The 16,736-nt window shown below is 39.7% G+C and overlaps 1 protein-coding gene across 8 annotated transcripts in view; it reads left to right on the forward strand.

The window, feature by feature from the left end:
• The window catches only part of LOC104845975 (chromatin remodeling regulator CECR2), a 172,668-nt gene that overhangs the window by 65,036 nt on the left and 90,896 nt on the right, over window positions 1–16,736 (forward strand). Inside the window, exon 2 of one of the 8 annotated variants that reach the window (XM_064284798.1) lies at window positions 5,712–5,748. The exons of 6 other annotated variants lie outside the window; for them this stretch is intronic. The gene's annotated coding sequence lies outside the window, so the exon portion shown is untranslated. Of the gene's footprint in view, window positions 1–5,711; window positions 5,749–15,119; window positions 15,218–16,736 lie in introns of those variants that run through there. One more of the 8 variants, XM_064284799.1, reaches the window with a different exon arrangement.

Below are 16,736 nucleotides of genomic sequence, written 5' to 3' on the forward strand. Positions count from 1 at the left end.
AGTGTATTAATGAAATCTATCCTGGTATTCATTTTAATTAATAATACAAGCTGCTGTTATGCCAATTTAACAGGCAAAAATGGAGCAAGCAAATTAAAACCTCTCATCCATCCAGTACATAAATGCTTGTATCTGTAGTACATGGAAAAACAAAGCAGGTAGAAAGTGGTGTGTCAAGTTGGAACTGGTGTGCTTTTACGTTAGTTTTACATGTTTAATTTTTACCACTTGGTAATGTTCCACAGAGTAATTTCTCTATTAAAATTCTACTTGGCTGTAACTTGTTAGTAATTGTAGTCATATTTTAAATGTTTTTATTATCTTTGAAATTAATCTTATAAGATTCAGAAAGGAAAAAAAGAGCAAAGCCCGTTTAAGCAACATGGTTCATATAGAAACTCCTTGGGAGCTAAGGGCAGATGGTGGCAGAAAGTGGACCAACAGGGAGAAGACAAGATCACATTTATGACCTAGAAAAAGAGGGGGGGGAAACTTTTGTAGGTAAAGAGACGTTTCAGAAGTGCCCCTGGACCCCTGGCCTAGCAGCTTAAGTTCTCACTTCAGCAGTGAAGACTGTCATCTCAGACTTGTGCCTGTGCACCTCTCTTCTCTCTAGAGGAGACGTTCCTCTCTGATTGACTCTCCCATTCCTGCCAATCTTCTTCTTGGCTTAGCCTACTTCGCTTTTTTAGGTTTCCTGCCAGATCCCTGGAGGCATTTAGGCATGTGACCCCTGAAATAGGAGGCTCTTGGCTGACAAGTTGAGTTCAGGAGAAAATTCATACAAGTTGGTAGAGACACAGAGATTCATGCTAGGAACACATTTTGAAATGTGGGACAAAGAGGATAAAAATGATGTAGCCATATTGTAAAGGCGTAGAATTTGGTGGCTTGAAGAGTAAGGTTGTTTGGATAGCCCACCTGATTCTCTTTTGATCCACTGAGAGATTTGTTAAGCCCTTAGGCTTTAGAACCATCTCCCGGATATTGGCAGGTATGAGTGCTTGTGTGCCTGCACATGCACAGACACACACACACACACACACTCTCAGCTAGTGCTCTTAGAAGGAATGAGGATGCACACCTGCCACTGGTTAGATAGTCTCCCACAGAGCTGTGTCCTCTCCAGTCCTTTCTTGTCACTCTTCTCCAGGCCCTTGTGGTTTGTCTTCACAGTCTACTTCAGTAGTTGACTACAGACAGTGTAGTTGGTGTTGGCTAACACAGAGAGTGTTAATTCTTTAGCTGGCGTCTGAAGCACCAGTTGATACATGAACAAGCAACCCTTTTTAGGTTGTCAGGCTAGTAGGTCCAAAACCCACTGCCATTGAGTCGATTTCAACTCCTAACAACCCTGTAGTGGCCAGCTGCTAACTGAAAGATTGGTGGTTCGAACCCACTGGTCGCTCAGCAGGAGGAAGATGTGGCAGCCAGGCTTCTGTAACGATTTACAGCCTTGAAAACCCTATGGGGCAGTTCTGCTCTGTCCCATAGGATCACTATGAGGCTGGTAGGGCCACCAAAACAAAACAAAACCCATTGCCATTGAGTCAATTCTGACTTATAGCAACCCTATAGGACAGAGTAGAACTGCCCCAGAGGGTTTCCAGAGAGCAGCTGGTGGATTCAAACTGTTGACCTTTTGGTTAGCAGCCAAGCTTTTTAACTACTACCCCACCAGGGCTCTGAGGCTGGTAGGTAGTACCTAAAAATAGTTTTGAACTTCCAACCATCATTGTCATAAGATATCCCATAGGGGAAGTTAAATAAAATGAAAAATGATAATAGTGTTCCCCTCACACCAAGCTAAACCCACCCTAAAACTACTCCCTGAAAGAACTGTTCAGGGCAAGCTATGGCTTAACCAAAAAGAGATGTTTTCCTTCTTCACAAAATCAGAGGGTTAGTGAAAACCCCCAGTAAGAAGGTGCTTGAATTTACTGTATTAATTACACCAGGATACCAGCAATACTTCCCTAGAAAGATGATGTGGGTAGTAACCCAATAAAAACCCAATAGCTACACTAAAAAAAAAAAAAAATCCAACAAAAAAAAAAACCAAGTGTCCTTTTTAAGATGAATATATGATGATTTCTTGAAGAAATGATTTAATGTTTAATATCTCAAAGAGCTGAAATTTTATTTTTGTGTTTACTGTGTTAATGTTTTTTTATTATAATTTTTATTGTGCTTTAAGTGAAAGTTTACAAATCAAGTTGGTCTCTCACATAAAAACTTACATACACCTTGCTACACACTCCCGATCTCTCTCCCCCTAATAGGTCAGCCCACTCTCTCCCTCCACTCTCTCTTTTCGTATCCATTTCACCAGCTTCTAACTCCCGTACCCTCTCATCTACCCTCCAGGCAGGAGATGCCAACATAGTCTCAAGTGTCCACCTGATCCAGTAAGCTCACTCCTCACCAGCATCCCTCTCAAACCCATTGTCCAGTCCAATCCATGTCTGAAGAGTTGGCTTCAGGAATTGTTCGTGTCCTGGGCCAACAGAAGGTCTGGGGGCCATGACCACCGGGGTCCATCCAGTCTCAGTCAGACCATTAAGTCTGGTCTTTTTATGAGAATTTGGGGTCTGCATCCCACTGTTCTCCTGCTCCCTCAGGGGTTCTCTGTTGTGTTCCCTGTCAGGGCAGTCATCGGTTGTAGCCAGGTACCATCTAGTTCTTCTGGTCTCAGGATGATGTGGTCTCTGGTTCATGTAGCCCTTTTTGTCTCTTGGGCTTGTAATTACCTTGTGCCCTTGGTGATCTTCATTCTTCTTTGATCTAGGTAGGTTGAGACCAATTGATGCAACTTAGATGGCCGCTTGCTAGCGTTTAAGACCCCAGATGCCACTCTTCAAAGTAGGATGCAGAATGTTTTGTTAATAGATTTTATTATGCCAGTTGACTTAGATGTCCCCTGAAATCATGGTCCCCAAGCCCCTGCCCCTGCTACACTGGTCTTCGAAGCGTTCAGTTTATTCAGGAAACTTCTTTGCTCTTGGTTTAGTCACATTGTGCTGACCTCCCCTGTATTGTGTGTTGTCTTTCCGTTCACCTAAAGTTGTTCTTATCTACTGTCTAATTAGTGAATACCCCCTCCCACCCGCCCTCCCTCCCTCCCTCCCTCCTCTTGTAACCACAAAAGAATGTTGTCTTCTCAGTTTAAACTATTTCTTAAGTTCTTATAATAGTGGTCTTATACAGTATTTGTCCTTTTGCAGCTGAGTAATTTCACTCAGCATAATGCCTTCCAGGTTCCTCGATGTTATGAAATGTTTCACAGATTCCTCACTGTTCTTTATTGACGTGTAGTATTCCATTGTGTAAATATACCATAATTTATCCATTCATCCATTGATGGGCACCTTGGTTGCTTCCATCTTTTTGCTATTGTAAACAGTGCTGCAGTAAACATGGGTGTGCATGTATCTGTTCGTGTAAAGGCTCTTATTTCTCTAGGATATATTCCAAGGAGTGGGATTGCTGGGTCGTATGGTAGTTCTATTTCTAGCTTTTTAAGGAAGTGCCAAATCGATTTCCAAAGTGGTTGTACCATTTGACATTCCCACCAGCAGTGTATAATTGTTGTTAATGTTTTTAAAAGCCTTTAAATACTATGTATTAACAAATTGGATTTATTAGAATATTCATATACTGAGTATTAAGCTACAAGTTTTGAATGTCATGTATTAGGAAAGGGATATACTTTAGGTTTAAGAACTGCAAGTTTTCATTTCATTCAGAATTGCGTATTGTATCAGTCAAGTTGGTTCTAGAGCCTTTTTACTCAGAGGTACCTTGCATCAGCAGCAGTCAGCATCACCTTGTTAGAAGTGCTTCGCCCCAGACCTAAATGAATAAGAATTTGCACTTTGAGAGGTTCCCCAGGTGATTTCTGTGAGAAGCACTATTCTAGAGCAGTGCTTTTCAACTTTGACTGCATTTTAAAATCACCCAAGAGTTATAAACAATGTGATATCTGGGTTTTTTTTGTTTGTTTCGTGTGTGTGTGTCTGTCTGTGTGTGTGCTTGCAGTATAGGTTTTGGTCTAGGCATTGGGGTTTGAGTTTTTTTAGATGGTTTTATTGTGCAGCCTAGGTTGAGAACCATTGTTCTAGAGCTAGCTGCACTGTCCAATTTTTGTAGCCATTAGGCACATTTGACTACTTAAATTTACATTTCTTAATGTTAAATAAAATGAAAGTTTTAGCTCCCCAGTCTCAGTAGCTATATTTCAAGTGTTCAGTAGCTATATGTGGCTAGTGGCTACTTTATTGGATGGTGCAAATAAAGAACAGATCAGATCTATCATCACAGAATGTTCTGTCTTAGTACTTTGAGAGCTTTCTGCATAACTTTTAATTTTTAGAGAGTTTTAGAGAATGGGTTTATATTATATATTATTTTCAGGGAAAAACTACAAACAGACATTCAGATAACTTGAGAGATGGATAGCCTGTTCACAAACGTTTTTGAAACTTTCTTTTCACATCAGATCAACCATTAATCAGTTACGCTTTTATTATATGTAATCAGCTCAGAAGACAAGAAGATGACATGTATAGTACTCTTAAAAACCGATTAGACATGACTGCTTTTGGCAAATAAGAAACACTTAGGCATGCTGGTATGAAAAACCAAGGTAGATTAGTTTATAACTAGCCAGGATAATTTTCAATTTTGTTTTGCCATAATTGCCGTATTATTAAATTAGATTTTTATAAATATAATTAATTTATTGTATCTGAGGCATGGAAGGAAGTAGTATAATAGAAGGTAACTTTGAAGTCAAACAGCAGTAAGCTTTTCCATTTTCTTGCTGTGAAACTTTGATTTTCTCTGATGACTCTCCATTTTCAAATCTCTAAAATACGGTTAATAGTAATACCTACCTCATAATGCTGCTAAGGGTTAAATGAAATAGTGTATGTAAAGCTGTGAAATACTGCCCTGCATTTAGTAGGTTTTCAGTAAGAGGGCATTAAACTTACTATTCACAGTGTAATATTTATCCTTTGGCACTAAAATAATCCTACCCTCTTTTTCCTGTCCCGTCCATCGCTGTCTTTCTCTAGCATGAATCTACAGAAAGTCTTCTGGGACCTTTGACTCCCAGTTACCAAATCATCACTAATCACTCCTTTCATCCTTGCTTCCTAGAAGCCTAATTCCTAAACCCACTCTCAGTCGTCTTTTTCAAGGTTCCTGGGTGTTGCAAATGGTTTGCAATTGACTCCTAATCTAAAGGCCTGGCAATCTGCTATTGTAAACATTACAGCCAAGTAAACCCTGTGGAGCAGTTCTACTCTGTAACATGTGGTGTTGCCATGAGTCAGAATCAATTCGACAGCAGTGGGTTTGGTTTTTGGTTTCTCTTTTCTGGCCAGGATGGTAAACCATAGCAAAAGACCATAGCTTGAAAATATACTCCGTCTCCTGCGCTCCATACACCTTACTTACTGGACACTCTCACTTGTAAGTAACTAGACACTGCAGATTCAGCATGCTCAACAGTGAGCCCATCTTTCCTGACTTCCAAACTTGGCCTCCCTGTCTTGGTAGCTGGAACCACCATTTATCTAGTTAAGACAGAGTTTTAGGAGCTTTCCTTAGTTCTCCCGTTATTCTTAGTTCCACATATGGAATTCGTAACCAGTTCTTACTTCCTAACATTTTCCTGATATGGTTTTTTTTTTTTTTTTTTCCAGCCTTTCACATCTTTGGTTGGGCAGTTGTTGTGGTGTGGTAAGTTCCCTGCCTGCAGTGTTACTTACCTCCAGCCTAGGTCCACACTGCTCTCAGATGGTACTTAATTTCAGTTGTTTATTTACATAACCACATTCTTATTAGACATAGCTCCTTGAGGACAAGTGTTGTGTCTAAGCACTGCATACTCAACACCATGCTAGGTAAATGAATGTGACTGAACTGATGGTACCTTTAGTACCTGTGAGAACAATAGAAAGCTGGGTTCTTTGAATTTACCCTCTATGTTTATCCCTGTTGTTTTCTGATATGGAATTTAAAATTTATATGCAAACAATTTAGATTCTTCAAAGGAAAAGGATGATGTAAATGAGTTAATTTTTTATAATTTAAAAATAAGAAAAAAATAGAATATATACCACAGAATAAAGTGCAACCTATCCAATGGAAAGCTGTAAGTTAATTTAAAAAAAAAAAAAAAGGATAAACGCAGTGATAACCTGACTGAGCAACAGTTTTTAATTCTCCTGGAATCCAGATTTCTGGGGTCGATGGAGTTGGGGTGACTCACACAGGCCATTGACCTGAAGGTGTCCCTTTGAACCTTGAATTTTGAGCAGACTGGCTTCTTAACATCACCTTAAAGTCAAACTTAGTAAAGGGCGTTTTGCCTTAGGCATTGGGATCTTTTGAAGGATTATTTGTGTGCAGTCAGTTTCAAGAAGTAGAAACTCCAAGGTCAGACTAGAAGCTGTTTTCGGATAGATAAATTGGTATCATATAAACTCTGGTGGCACAGTGGTTAAGAGCTCTGGCTGCCAACCAAAAGGTCAGCAGTTTGAATCCACCAGGTGCTCCTTGGCTATCCTATGAAGGCAGTTCTACTCTGTCCTATAGGGTTGCTATGAGTTGTTCCCCCCCCCCGCCCCCACAGGTTCCCGCTCTTTTCCATGGCAACATCTGTAAGATGGGGTATAAGAATTTTTGGACATTTGTTTCATCTTTGGAATATTCTTGACTACCTGGTCAAAAATGTTACCCCAATTTGCAAGTTGTAACGATGGCACTGGGTGGGTTTATATTCAGTAAACTTTCGATCAATTAAAAAAAAAAAAAATATATATATATATATATATATATATGGTCAGCAGTTGGAATCCACCAGCAGCTCTTTGGAAACCCTATGGGGCAATTCTACTCTGCCCTGTAGAGTTGCTAGGAGTTGGAATCGACCCAGCAGCAACGGGTTTGGTTCCAATCCATTCACCTCCAACAGCTTAGAGCAATAAATATCTTCAGGACCTGTCATTTTCCTTCTTAGAACCATTCAGTGGTTCCTATTGCTTATAAAAAAGATAAAAACGTCTTGCCTTGGTTTACAAGGCTCTGTGTGATCTCTCTCCTGCCTGCTTCATGTTATGACTGTCCTTTACTCTCTGTACACAGGACTCCTTTCAGTTCCTTAGACCACCAAAGCTCAGAGCTTTTCCTTTGCTTGGAAAGCTCGCTCTAATACCTTTTATGTGGCTGGTTTCTTTATGTCCTTCAAGTCTCAGGCTAAACATTATTGTAGCCAGACTTATTTCTCTGGTTACTCTCAAGATACTCAGATTATTTCCTTAAAATATGCACTGGGGATACAGCAGGGAACCAGAGTTTCTGCCTTTTGTGAATGTGAGCAGTGTGGCACTCCATACCTATCTTCTGAATAATTCTGAGAAGAAAAAGAGTTTGTGGTTCAAATATCTGAAAATGATAGAAGATTCTAGGTTGAAGGAACAAGTGTAAAAGCCCTGAGGCCAGTGCAGATGTAACATGTTAACGGGCCAGTAGGGAGGCTGCAGGCCTGACATAAGTCAAGGAGAATAGTAGGAGTCGAGACCAGATAACTGTGGCAAGCTAGGTCATTTCGGGCCTTCTAAGCCATGACAGAAGTTTGAATTTTTTTCTGAGTGTGATGGCATTCTTTTAAAAAGATCCCTCTTCCATATGTGTGGAGAACAGACCCTCACATCTGTGAGGGAAAGGAAGGATAAAAGAGTGATGGATGTAAAGGGAGCGAGAATTTCTAGGCTCTTGATCTGTGGAAGGTAGAGCCAGTGGCATTTGCTGATGGAGTGAATTTGGAGTGTGCGAAATAGGAGTTAAGGATGATACCAAAGTTCTTGGCCTGCATGGCTAGAATAATGGCAGTAGAAGTACTATTTACAGAGATAGGGAAGACTGGAGGGAAGAACATTTGTGGGTGCAAAGTATGGGACTCCATTGCAGTAAACAGTTTGCCGTTTGGTTCTGTTTCCTGAGCGCCATATTACACCTGAGACCATTGAGTGGAGGCTAAACATACCAAGAGGAACCAACTGGGGACCTGATGGCTGACTAAGCCTCAGGGGCATGATGTAATCTATCATGGCCACGTGGTGAGACCGATAAAGGCTGGTGGAGCTTCCTGGGTTGTGAGAACGAACATCTGCTCATCCGCTAGGGACATGGGGGCTTCATGCTAAGACCTCTTCCAGATCTCAGCCTCTGTGCCTGTATCCGTTTTTCTTCCTTTAAAAAAAAATACATATATATGGTTTAGGTGAAAGCTTACGCAAGTTAGGTTGCCATTCAATAATTTTTATACAAATAGCTTACAATTTTCAGTGTCAGCATTTTTATTATTTCCATTCTGTTTGTTCTGTTCCCATGGATCTAGATTCCCTTCCCCTCCTTGCCTTCTCATTTTTGTTTTGGGGTAAATGTTGACCATTTGGTCTCATATAGCTGATTGTTTACAGGAGTACATCACTCACGTGTGATATTGTTTATTTGATAAGCCAATCTATTATTAGGCTGAAAAATAACCTGGTGTAGCATCAGTTCTGAGTTCAAAGGGTATCTTAGGGCTATCATTGTGTGAAATTACAAGACCCTGGTGAAAAAGGCCATATAAAAGCAATTCATTGTACTGCAATTAAAGATACCTCTTTCTCTGGAGTTTGTGAACTGTTGTAGCAAATTGTCAGAACCAAAGGTGCTGGGACTGGGGCATCTGAGGTGGAGGGAGTCGTGTCGACTCCTGGGCTTGTGGCTAGTACCCTGAGGGGGTAGAGGAAAATACCAAATTTGGGGCTGGCTGGTCTGAAATGGAGGTAGTTATGTGGCTTCCTGAGTTTGCTGCCAGCCTGTACCTGCTGACCTAGCCCTGGGTGGTAGGGAATGAGAGGGAGAATGGCTGTGTGGAGCAGCTGGGGTCTGAACTGAATATGGAAGGAAATTTGAGATTTCCAAATGCTACAGCTGGTGTTGTGGAGTGGCATTTGTTATCTACCATACCCCAGAGGTAGGTGATCTTAGTTTCCTTGAACTGTTATACACAATTGGTGCAGCAAGCAGGGTTAGAGAGAACCCTGACATTGCAGTAGGGTAGATGGTATCTTCATTTAGTTTTTGCAAACGTTAAGTTTAAATGTTTAGTAGATGTTGAATAGGAAATTGGCTATAGAGTTTAGTTGGAAGATAATTTTAGGAACCTTCAAAGTAAATAGCTGTTTCTTAAAGCCGTGAGAAAGGATGAGATCGCTTAGGGAGGGAGATAGAGAAGTCGTCACTCATAATGTCTTCTAAACATTTTTTAATTTAATTGTTTTTTGTCTGTGTTCCTCATTAACACCAAGCTCCATGAAAGCGGAGAGGTCTTTCTCATTCATCACCCTGTCTGTCCCCTAATCCGGAAACATTTAGTGGAGACGTTTATTGAATGAGTAAATAATAGAAATCTTGTTCTCCCCACCCCAAGACTGTGTTGTTGCAGTAGATGGATATACCATAATTAAACCCCTACTGATATACATTTAGGTCATTTAATGCTGGCCGTAAACGTATGGGCCCATGTGTGCAAGCATTTTTACAAAAGTGGTATGTGCATTTGAAAATTTAACAAATGTTGCTAACTTAACCCCACAGAAAGCGTGTAACATAAGAATGTGTTTCCTTACAATTTGGCTAATGCTGTATTGCCCACACTTCCTCTAGTTTATTATTGTATATAAAATAGATGTATCAACATAAATTCTCCTTGCCATAAAAGATACCAAGACAACTGGCATAAGAATTACATTATGATTTTAGAAACTTTTTAAATATGGGTTTTATATTTTGATAACGTTTTTGGGCCTATGGTAAAAATTTATATAGCTCAGAATTTCAAATAAGCTGAGTTCATGTAAGAATTACATCTGGAGTTCTCTGATTTGGAGGGTAATACAGGGTTGGTGTTAGAACACTGACTCAATTTTTTGTAATCAAAAGGTTATACTTAAATTTACATTCTAGGAAAATGCTCCCTTTTGTTCTGTGAATTTTTTGTTTTATACTTACTGTTAGATAAATGAGAATTTCAGTTATATTCATAGCTTCTTTTTAGCTTGAGGCGTAATAGTGCGGGTAACCTGGTCAGCAAACAACACTTGTGAAATTTTTATACTCTTAGTGTTTTTTGTCTACTTCTCCTATCAGCTACTGATAGAAGAGTGTTAAAGTCTTCCATTTATCTATGGAATTAAAAAAAAAATTGGTATTCTTTTAAGGAAGCCATCTGAATAGAACAAAGCTGTGATTTGAGCAAGGAAACAAGAAAATTTGAGAGACAAGCTTACCATCAGTGGCTTTTAATAGCCTCTACTTATAAGAGTATGTAATAGCCAGCCCCCAAGATGGCCCCCAATAATCCTTGTTTTCTTGTATTCCTCCTCTTGTATAGTCCTCTCACGCTTTGAATCAGGCTGACCTGTATGATTCATTGAATACTGCAGAGATGACAAGGAGCCTTGGTTGCACAGTGGTTACAGCACCTGGCTGCTAACCAGAAGGTTTGGTGATTCCAACCCGCCAGTTGCTTCACAGGTGAAAGATGTGACAGTCAGCTTCAGTAAAGAGTTACAGCTTTGGAAACCCCGTGAGGCTGTTTACTCTGGCCTGTAGGGTTACAATGAGTTAGAATCGAGTTGATGACATTGGGTTTGGGTTTAGCAAAGATGACAGTTTGTGACTTCTGAAGTGTGGACATGAAAGATATCGTGGCTTCTGCCTTGGTCTGTATTTCAGATCACTCACTGTGAGTGAAGCCAGCTGCTGTGCTATGAGGACATTCAGGCAGTCCTATAGTGAAGCCTGTGTGAAAAGGAACTGACTTAGGCCAGCAAGCATCAGCTTGCTGGCCATATGAGTGCACCACCTGGAAAGTGTGGATCCCCTAGCCCTGTTCAAGCCTTCAGATGACCAAAGTCCTGGCCAACACCTGACTGTAATCTCATGCTAGACCTCAAGCCATGCTAAACTACTCCCACATTCCTGAGCCCCTGAAACAGTGAGGATAATAAATGTTGGTTATTTTAAGCCATTAAGTTTTGTAGTAATATGTTATACAGAACAGATAACTGATACAGAATAACTTATGATTAGTTTTTAAATTTTCAGGAAATACCAAATATTTTAAGAAAATTATAATGTCATCCCATTTTCTCCATTTATATTTAATAAAATTAGAGTATTAGATAATACTATTACTAACTATACAACCCCTTCTCCCCAATTATTTGTGGTAGGATAATATTTCCATTGTAAAAGAGATCTTTTCCATTCATTTATCAAAATTTCTCACTCAAGTATCTATCCCTAAATGCTGACAAGGGTGAACCCATAAATCTGGCATGCAAGGTAGTGGTTCTTACCAGAGCGCTTAGAAATACGTAGGCATAGTTTTCATCTTAACAATAACTATAGGTGGTGCCCTTTATTCCTGTTTATGTCAGTCACTTCAAGACTTAGGTCATCCCTCATCTCCTCGACTAGAACTACTCAGAGCGTGGTCCATGGATCACTGCTGATTCAAGACTGTTTCTTGACTACAACAAGATGAAGAGCTTGTACCAGAATGTAAATTAATTATGTCACTAAATACACTGTTTAGCTTGGCTGTGATTTTTTTTTTTTTTAAATAGCAGTTTTCTCCCTAAAGGGGAACAGTACGTTGATTTACATTCTTCGTAAATCTGAAACATTCCACTGTGTCCTCTGCAATCATAAGCAGAATCCCTGTGTTGTCATTCTCTTGAAATGTTTCCTCAATTTTTTGTTCTAAACTTAGTTGTCTCATGAGGACCCCTTCCCTTACAGTCCTCTCAGTGGTGGCTGTTTTCTTTCCCACACACTTCTTTACTACTGGGCCTGGAAGTGGGATTTGTGTCCTGTTTGCTTCTTATTGCCACTTGTAGAACATTCTGCTTGCCTCCCCGCTAAAATTTCCAAGTTTTGAATCTTGTGCCCGCTTCTTTGCTTGATCATCTACAGCCCTTCCTGTTAAAGAACAAAAAACCAAACCCATTGCTGTCGAGTCGATTCCAACTCACGATGACCCTACAGGACAGAGTAGAACTGCCACATAGGGTTTCCAAGGAGCGCCTGGTAGATTTGAAGTGCAGACATTTTGGTTAGCAGCCATAGCTCTTAACCACTACGCCACCAGGGTTTCCTACCTTCCTGTTACTCCCCTATAATTACTTGAAGATTTTAGTTCATATCTTACTCTCTCCAATACTGCAGTTATAAATCTTGGTTATATGAATATCTGCAGAAATAACTTCTCCAGTACTCTAGCCTCTCAGCTCCTCGTTCTCCTCTCCTCCAGTTTAAATGTTCATACTCTAGGCCAGGATTTACCATGTGGGATGTCGTGAATATACAGGTGAACTGGGAAATCAATCCCGAGACCCTGTCACCATCCTTCCAGCTGGGCAGACCTGAGTCAGCTGGGAAAAAACAGGCCTGTAGTCCCTAGTAAGGCTTGTCTTAGTCATCTAGTGCTGCTGTAATGCAAATACCACAGGTGGATGGCATTAACAGAAGTTTATGCTCTCACAGTCTAGAAGTCCAAATTAGGGCACCAGCTCCAGGGGAAGGCTTTCTTTCTGTAGGTCCTGGGGGAAGGTCCTCGTCAGCAATCTTCTCCTGATCTAGGAGCTTCTCAGTGCAGGGACCTTGGGCCCAAAGGACACACTCTGCTCCTGGCACTTCTTTCTTGGTGGAATGAGGCCCATTTCCTGTCTGCTCAGTTCTCTTTTATATCTCAAAAGAGATTGACTCAAAATACAACCTAATCCTGTAGATTGAGTCCTTCCTCATTAACATAACTGCCTCTAATCTTGCCTCACTATCATCATTTAAAAAAAAATGCTGTTGGCTCTGACTCTGACTCATAGCGACCCTGTAGGACAGAGTAGAGCTGCCCCATAAGGTTTCCAATGAATACTTGGTGGATTTGAACTGCCCACCATATCAGATCACAAAATGGTAGATAGCCTCAACAATGCTGAGAGTCATGGCCTAGCCAAGTTGACACACGTTTTTCAGGATCACAATTCAATGCATAACAGGCTGTATAAATACATGTTAGCATCTTCTGTGTGTGACTCAATGAGAAAAGGTCCTAGACCTTGTCATTTACCAACATGGTCAGCAACACCTCCAAAATTTTAATTTCAGGCATACCACCCTGACCATTACCAGCTTACTCCTGGAACCTTGGCTCCAGCAATCTTGATCTTCCCAAGATTTGCATGTAATTATACATTGACTCTTCATTTTTCTCTGCTCCTAAATGCTTTTGTGTACTTCCTAGCCTGCTGACCCTCTTTAGATTTCATTGTTCATTATTAAAATTTTTCACATATTACCTGTATTAAGTATCTATTGACACATAACAATAGTACCACAAACTTGGTGGCTTAAAACAATACATATTTGTTGCCTCACTGTTTCTGTGGGTCAGAGCTATGCACAACTTAGCTGGGCCCTCTGCAAAGCTGCGGTCTCACCTTAAAGCTCACCTGGGGAGAAATGTGCTTCCTAGCACACATAGTTCTTGAAGTTTCAGGATTGAAGTCATTGGCTTTCTGCTGCTCATACAAAAAACAACAAAAAAAAACACAAACCATTGCCATCAAGTTGATTACAACTCATAGTGACCCGATAGGACAGAGTAGAACTGACCCACAGGGTTTCCAAGGCTTTAAATCTGTCCAGAAGCAGACTGTCAGCCACATCTTTCTCCCACAGAGCAGCCGGTGGGTTCTAACCACCAACCTTTCTGTTAGCAACCAAACACTTAACCACTGTACCACCAAGGCTTTCTGCTGGCCATAGGCCACCCTGAATTTATTGCTTCAGGAACCTCCCCAACATGGCTGCTTGCTCCATCAAAGATAGCAAGGGAGAGTCTCAGCAAGACAAACATTACAATGTGAACGTAATCATGCAGGTGTATCATGGCACCTTTGTCGTATTTTATTGGGTGGAGGCAAGTTGCAGTTCTTACCCACAAAAAAGGAAGGAGATTATACAAGGGCTTGAGTACCAGGAGACAAGGATGATTGGGGGGCCATGTTAAGAATGTCTGTGCCCCAACTCCTTTGTCCCTTTCCCTGACACTTAGTTAAATTCAACTCTTCATACTCCATATATGTCTGGATCTACTGCAAAGCTGAATGTGGCTGAACAAAAACACACATACTCACTGGTGTTGCTTAACTTCATCACCACTAACTCAGGTAAACTGTTATCACCTTGTAATCTTAGTGCATTGCCTCACACTCCCTTATATGTGATACCTGTATTTTCCTTCTAGTTTTCATAGTTGCATTTAAGTACAGTAAAACCTTTGAAAGCCAGAAACTGTGAAGCACAAACCTGTCAGAGAAGGAAAACTAAAATATTTCCATTAAAATACGGAGGTCGGCTCTCAGAGGTTTCCCTGTATTTAACTCTTTAATCCTCAAGATAAATGTTAGAAATCAAAACCTCCCCCTGAATGTTTTACCAATTACTGCAGCATATCGAATAGTCTGTTTTGCCACAGATACAAATGTCACCTTTATTCTAAAATCTCATGTATACCTGGGTTTGTTTGTTTTGGATTTTCCGTTTCATCTTATGTCAATATCACAGTTGTATGTCACACTTTTATTATGGTTTTATAATACGCTCTTGTATCTGGCCATACTAGTTCCTCTTACTCTTTTTCAAATCACTGTCAGACGTAAATCACTGTCAGACATTCTCGTAAGAGGTGAACCATGGCAGTATAGAACATGTAGTCGCTGGAATCAATTTTGCCTTTTTTTTCTTGAAATGGTCTTTTTTTTTTTTTAAGTACTTTAATCCATTTTCACCAATAACTTAGAACAACGTAGATTGAGAGTTTTGATCTGCAAAAATCCCTTGAAGTTGTCGTGTTAATCAGTGGTTGTTTACAGGAGAATTCCACAGAGCTTTGGTGAAAACTACAAACGTTTATCTTACAATTCCAGAAAATATGAAAGATACTGTGCATCAGAAAAGTGTAATTAAGGTATTTCTTTCTTCCTCAGGAAATTTTCTGAAACATCTCTTGTTGAAACAAAATAACAACCTTCCCAAGAACTTTTTTCAGCTAAAGAACACCAGATTGCTCTGCTTTGGACTTGGGGTAAAGTGCCTTTGTTTATCATGGCAGCAATATGGGCATGGGTTGAGAGAATTTTTGCTCTTAGAATAAATACTGTTAACAAAAATACTATTGTGATAATAGGTAACTTTTTACTTTTCTATAATTTTTTTTTATACAAATACTATTGTGATAATAGGTAACTTTTTACTTTTCTATAATTTTTTTTTATACCTGAGGCCCATACTGTTATCATAGTATGGAAAAGAAAGTATAAGTGGCACTCTTTACTGTAAAAAAGAAAAATGAGCAATTACTGGTCTTACACAATCTGGAGTAAGAGTGCAGTAACCAATTTCATATAGATTTGTTTTTAATCATTTTTAGTACCACTTGTTTAACTATCTGGTAAGGTTATTTCAGTTGGAATTTATTTTTTAAAATCTGATCTTATGCTCCTTGTCTACATAGTATTTTCTGAACTAGTTGGGTCTCGGAATCTAATCCATTTTCATATCCTTATGTGTGATATTTGGGTAATTCATTCATAATCCCTATTCATTTTGTCAAATTCTATGATTTTATATTTTTTTCTGAGCTGTAGCATGCTTCTTGCCAGACATATTCACCAAAACATACGCTCATAATCTCCACGAGGGCAGGGATTTTTGTCTGTTTCTTTCACTGTATCATCAGCACCTAGAAAAATGTCTAGCACAGAAATGCTCGACAAACATTTGTTAAGAAAAATGTAAACATGCATTTACCATGTGATCCAGCGGTTGTACTTTGGGAGGCATGTATACCAAAGAAATGAAAACTTCTGTTCACACAAAACTTAACATCAATGTACATAGTTTTATTTGTAATAGTCAAAAACTAGAAGTAACGCAGAATATCCATAGAATGCAGACAGTCCCCAGGTTACGAACTTCTGATTTACAAACAACCCATAGTAACGAACCGGCCCACATAAAGCCTATTAAACATTTGAGTTACATACATTGGTGCATCATAATAATTGTGTGCTACTTTGCAACATGTATCAAAGTGTTTTTATTGTATTATGTTAAAAATGTTTTAGTGTATCTGAAAGTTTCTTTAACGCTTTTTAATGCATTGAAAGGTATACTATATACTAAGACAAACATTTGACTAATGTGACGTTAGATACGAACCATACCTAATTGTTCCATACAAATTCGACTTAAAAAGACATTTAGGAATGGAACTCATTCCTAATCTGGGTAATATAAAATTGCCTTTAGTTTAAAATAAAGCCAGTTGCCTCCAAATCGACTTTGACTCGTGGTGACCCCATGTGTGTCAGAGTAGAACTGTGCTCCGTAGAGTTTTCGAGGCTGTGACCTTTCAGAAGCATATTGCCAGGGGTTTCTTCAGAGATGCCTCTGGATGGGTTCAAGTTGCCAGCCTTTCAGTTAGTAGTAGTTGACTGCTCAACCAGTTGTGGCACCCGGTATTCTAAAAGATTGATTTTAGTTACTTAGTTCTTTGAGACTGCTCTGTTGGATATTACCAGTTACAGTAAGATAAAGCAGAG

Source organism: Loxodonta africana, chromosome 4, assembly GCF_030014295.1.
Source record: "Loxodonta africana isolate mLoxAfr1 chromosome 4, mLoxAfr1.hap2, whole genome shotgun sequence".
Classification (NCBI taxonomy): domain Eukaryota; kingdom Metazoa; phylum Chordata; class Mammalia; order Proboscidea; family Elephantidae; genus Loxodonta; species Loxodonta africana.